The sequence below is a fragment of the Carcharodon carcharias genome, assembly GCF_017639515.1.
Source record: "Carcharodon carcharias isolate sCarCar2 chromosome 37 unlocalized genomic scaffold, sCarCar2.pri SUPER_37_unloc_3, whole genome shotgun sequence".
NCBI classification, from domain to species: domain Eukaryota; kingdom Metazoa; phylum Chordata; class Chondrichthyes; order Lamniformes; family Lamnidae; genus Carcharodon; species Carcharodon carcharias.
In genome coordinates, this window is record NW_024470768.1 from 774,518 (window position 1) to 780,517 (window position 6,000).

Below are 6,000 nucleotides of genomic sequence, written 5' to 3' on the forward strand. Positions count from 1 at the left end.
GGAGATACCACGCACAGTCCCGGTCTCCATATCGCAAACTCGGAGATACCACGCATGGTCCCTGTCTCCATATCACAAACTCGGAGATACCACGCACAGTCCCGGTCTCTCTATCCCACACTCGGAGTTACTGTACACAGTCCCGGTCTCTCTATCCCACACTCGGAGCTACCGTGCACAGTCCCGGTCTCCGTATCCCAAACTCGGAGTTACTGTACACAGTCCTGGTCTCCGTATCCCAAACTCGGAGTTACCGCGCACAGTCCCGGTCTCTCTATCCCACACTCGGAGTTACCGCGCACAGTCCCGGTGTCTCTATCCCACACTCCGAGTTACCGCACACAGTCCCGCTCTCCTTATCCCACCATTGGAGTTACCGTGCACAGTCCCGGTCTCCGTATCCCACACTCAGAGGTACCGTGCACAGTCCCAGTCTCTCTATCCCTCACTCGGAGTTCCTCACACAGTCCCGGTCTCTCTATCCCACTCTCGGAGTTACCGCGCACAGTCCCGGTCTCTCTATCCCACACTCGGTGTTACCGTGCACAGTCCCGGTCTCCATATCCCACACTCGGAGATACCATGCACAGTCCTGGTCTCCATATCCCACACTCGGAGATACCACGCACAGTCCCGGTCTCTTTATCCCACACTCGGAGTTACGCTGCACAGTTCCGGTCTACGTATCCTACACTCGGAGATACCGTGCACAGTCCCGGTCTCTCTATCCCACACTCGGAGTTACCGCGCACAGTCCCGGTCTCTCTGTCCCACACTCGGAGTTACCACGCACAGTCCCAGTCTCTCTATCCCACACTCTGAGTTACCGCGCACAGTCCCGGTCTCTTTATCCCACACTCGGAGTTACCGCGCACAGTTCCGGTCTCTCTATCCCACACTCGGAGTTACCATGCACAGTCCTGGTCTCCGTATCCCACACTCGGAGTTACCACGCACAGTCCCGGTCTCTCTATCCCACACTTGGACTTACCATGCACAGTTCCGGTCTCCGTATCCCACACTCGGAGATACCGCACACAGTCCCGGTGTCTCTATCCCACGCTCGGAGTTACCACGCACAGTCCCGGTCTCCGTATCCCACACTCGGAGAAACCACGCACAGTACCGGTCTCCATATTGCAAACTCGGTGATACCACGCACAGTCCCGGTCTCTCTAGACCACACTCGGAGTTACCGTGCACATTCCCGGTCTGTCTATTCGACACTCGGAGGTCCCGTACACATTCCCGGTCACGGTATCCCACAATCGGAGTTACCGCGCACAGTCCCGGTCTCTCTATCCCACACTCGGAGTTACCACGCACAGTCCCGGTCTCTATATCCCACGATCGGAGTTACCGTGCACAGTCCCAGTCTCTCTATCCCACACTCGGAGTTACCGCGCACAGTCCCGGTCTATCTATCCCACACTCGGAGTTACCGCGCACAGTCCCGGTCTCTCTATCCCACACCAGGAGTTACCACGCACAGTCCCGGTCTTCATATCCCACACTCGGAGTTACCGCGCACAGTCCCGGTCTCTCTCTCCCACACTCGGTGTTACCGCGCACAGTCCTGGTCTCTCTATCCCACACTCGGAGTTACCATGCACCATCCCGGTCTTTCTATCCCTCACTCGGAGTTACCGTGCACTGTCCCGCTCTCCATATCCCACACTCGGAGTTACCGCGCACAGTCCCGGTCTTTCTATCCCTCACTCGGAGTTACCGTGCACTGTCCTGATCTCTCTATCCCTCACTTGGAGTTACCGTGCACAGTTCCGGTCTCTCTATCCCACACTCGGAGTTACCGCGCACAATCCCGGTCTCTCTGTCGCACTCTCGGAGTTACCGTGCACAGTCCCGGTCTCCGTATCCCACACACGGAGTTACTGTACACAGTCCCGGTCTCCGTATCGAACACTCGGAGTTACCGTGCACAGTCCCGGTCTCTCTATCCCACACTCGGAGTTACCGCGCACAGTCCCGGTCTCACTATCCCACACTCGGAGTTACCGCGCACAGTCCCGGTCTCTCTATCCCACACTCGGAGTTACCGGGCACAGTCCCGGTCTCTCTATCCCACACTCGGAGTTACCGCGCACAGTCCCGGTCTCTCTATCCCACACTCGGAGTTACCGTGCACAGTCCCGGTATCCGTATCCCACACTCAGAGTTACCGTGCACAGTCCCGGTCTCTCCAAACCACACTCGGAGTTACCATGCACAGTCCCGGTCTCCGTATCCCACAATCGGAGTTACCATGCACAGTCCTGGTCTCCGTATCCCACACTCGGAGTTACCATGCACCGTCCTGGTCTCTCTATCCCACACTCGGAGTTACCGCGCGCAGTCCTGGTCTCCGTATCCCACACTCGGAGTTACTGTGCACAGTCCCGGTCTCCGTATCCCACACTCGGAGTTACAACGCACAGTCCCGGTTTCCATATCCCACATTCGGAGTTACCGTGCACAGTCCCAGTCTCTCTATCCCACACTCGGAGTTACCACGCACTGTCCCGGTCACCGTTTCCCACACTCGTAGTTACCGCGCACAGTCCCGGTCTCTCTATCCCACACTCGGAGTTACCACGCACAGTCCCGGTCTCCATATCCCACACTCGGAGATACCACGCACAGTCTCGGTCTCCATATCGCAAACTCGGAGATACCACGCACGGTCCCCGTCTCCATATCACAAACTCGGAGATACCACGCACAGTCCCGGTCTCTCTATCCCACACTCCGAGTTACTGTACACAGTCCCGGTCTCTCTATCCCACACTCGGAGCTACCGTGCACAGTCCCGGTCTCCGTATCCCAAACTCGGAGTTACTGTACACAGTCCCGGTCTCCGTATCCCAAACTCGGTGTTACCGCGCACAGTCCCGGTCTCTTTATCCCACACTCGGAGTTACCGCGCACAGTTCCGGTCTCTCTATCCCACACTCAGAGTTACCGTGCACAGTCCCGGTCTCCGTATCCCACACTCGGAGTTACCGCGCACAGTCCCAGTCTCCGTATCCCACACTCGGAGTTACCACGCACAGTCCCAGTCTCCGTATCCCACACTCGGAGTTACCATGCACAGTTCCGGTCTCCGTATCCCACTCTCGGAGATACCGCGCACAGTCCCGGTCTCTCTATCCCACACTCGGTGTTACCGTGCACAGTCCCGGTCTCCATATCCCACACTCGGAGATACCACGCACAGTCCCGGTCTCCATATTGCAAACTCGGTGATACCACGCACATTCCCGGTCTCTCTAGCCCACACTTGGAGTTACCGTGCACAGTCCCGGTATCCATACCCCACACTCGGAGTTACCGTGCACAGTCCCGGTCTCCGTATCCCACACTCGGAGTTACCGTGCACTTTCCCGGTCTCTCTATCCGACACTCGGAGGTCCCGTGCACATTCCAGGTCTCCGTATCGCACAATCGGAGTTACCGCGCACAGTCCCGGTCTCTCTATCCCACACTAGGAGTTACCACGCATAGTCCCGGTCTTCATATCCCACACTCGGTGTTACCGCGCACAGTCCCGGTCTCTCTATCCCACACTCGTTGTTACCGCGCACAGTCCTGGTCTCTCTATCCCTCACTCGGAGTTACCGTGCACCGTCCCGGTCTTTCTATCCCTCACTCGGAGTTACCATGCACAGTCCCGCTCTCCATATCCCACACTCGGAGTTAGCGCGCACAGTCCCGGTCTTTCTATCCCTCACTCGGAGTTACCGTGCACTGTCCTGATCTCTCTATCCCTCACTCGGAGTTACCGTGCACAGTTCCGGTCTCTCTGTCGCACTCTCGGAGTTACCTTGCACAGTCCCGGTCTCCGTATCCCACCCTCGGAAATACTGTACACAGTCCCGGTCTCCGTATCGAACACTCGGAGTTACCGTGCACTGACCCGGTCTCTCTATCCCACACTCGGAGTTACCGCGCACAGTCCCGGTCTCACTATCCCACACTCGGAGTTACCGCGCAAAGTCCCGGCCTCTCTATCCCACACTCGGAGTTACCGCGCACAGTCCCGGTCTCTCTATCCCACACTCGGAGTTACCGTGCACAGTCCCGGTCTCTCTATCCCACACTCGGAGTTACCATGCACAGTCCCAGTCTCCGTATCCCACACTCGGAGTTACCATGCACCGTCCTGGTCTCTCTATCCCACACTCGGAGTTACCGCGCACAGTCCCGGTCTCTCCATCCCACACTCGGAGTTACCATGCACAGTCCCAGTCTCCGTATCCCACACTCGGAGTTACCGCGCACAGTCCCGGTCTCTCTATCCCACACTCGGAGTTACTATGCACCTTCCTGGTCTCTCTATCCCACACTCGGAGTTACCGCGCACAGTCCCGGTCTCCTTATCCCACCATTGGAGTTACCGTGCACAGTCCTGGTCTCCGTATCCCACACTCGGTGTTACCGTGCACAGTCCCGGTCTCTCTAACCGACACTCGGAGTTACCACGCACAGTCCCGGTCTCTATATTCCACACTCGGTTTTACTGCGCACATTCCCGGTCTCTCTATCCCACACTCGGAGTTACCGTGCACTGTGCCGGTCTCCATATCCCACACTCGGTGTTACCGCGCACAGTCCCGGTCTATCTATCCAACACGCGGCGTTACCGTGCACAGTCCCGGTCTCTCTATCCTACACTAGGAGTTACCACGCACAGTCCCGCTCTCCATATCCCACACTCGGAGTTAGCGCGCACAGTCCCGGTCTTTCTATCCCTCACTCGGAGTTACCGTGCACAGTTCCGGTCTCTCTATCCCACACTCGGAGTTACCGCGCACAATCCCGGTCTCTCTGTCGCACTCTCGGAGTTACCGTGCACAGTCCCGGTCTCCGTACCCCACACTCGGAGTTACCGGGCACAGTCCCGGTATCTCTATCCCACACTCGGAGTTACCGTGCACAGTCCCGGTCTCTCTATCCCACACTCGGAGTTACCATGCACAGTCCCAGTCTCCGTATCCCACACTCGGAGTTACCATGCACCGTCCTGGTCTCTCTATCCCACACTCGGAGTTACCATGCACAGTCCCAGTCTCGGTATCCCACACTCGGAGTTACCGCGCACAGTCCCGGTCTCTCTATCCCACACTCGGAGTTACCATGCACCGTCCTGGTCTCTCTATCCCACACTCAGAGTTACCATGCACAGTCCTGGTATCCGTATCCCACACTCGGAGTTACCGCGCACAGCCCCGGTCTCTCCATCCCACACTCGGAGTTACCGTGCACAGTCCTGGTATCCGTATCCCACACTCGGAGTTACCGTGCACAGTCCCGGTCTCTCCATCCCACACTCGGAGTTACCATGCACAGTCCCGGTCTCCGTATCCCACAATCGGAGTTACCATGCACAGTCCCGGTCTCCGTGTCCCACACTCGGAGTTACCATGCACCGTCCTGGTCTCTCTATCCCACACTCGGAGTTACCGCGCACAGTCCCGGTCTCCTTATCCCTCCATTGGAGTTACCGTGCACAGTCCTGGTCTCCGTATCCCACACTCGGTGTTACCGTGCACAGTCCCGGTCTCTCTAACCGACACTCGGAGTTACCACGCACAGTCCCGGTCTCTCTAACCGACACTCGGAGTTACCACGCACAGTCCCGGTCTCTATATTCCACACTCGGTTTTACTGCGCACATTCCCGGTCTCTCTATCCCACACTCGGAGTTACCGTGCACAGTCCCGGTCTCCATATCCCACACTCGGAGTTACCGTGCACCGTCCTGATCTTTCTATCCCTCACTCGGAGTTACCATGCACAGTCCCGGTCTCTCTGATCCACACTCGGAGTTACCGTGCACAGTCCCGGTCTCCTTATCCCACACTCGGAGTTACCGCGCACAGTCCCGGTCTCTCTATCCCACACTCGGAGTTACTGCGCACAGTCCCGGTCTCTCTATCCCACACTCGGAGTTACCGCGCACCGTCCCGGTCTCCGTATCCCACACTCGGAGTTACCACGCAC

General features: G+C 57.7%; 1 protein-coding gene across 1 annotated transcript in view; it reads left to right on the plus strand.

The window, feature by feature from the left end:
- Nucleotides 1–6,000, plus strand: part of LOC121274737 (sodium/calcium exchanger 1-like) — a 459,072-nt gene that overhangs the window by 250,619 nt on the left and 202,453 nt on the right. The gene's annotated exons all lie outside the window — the stretch shown is intronic.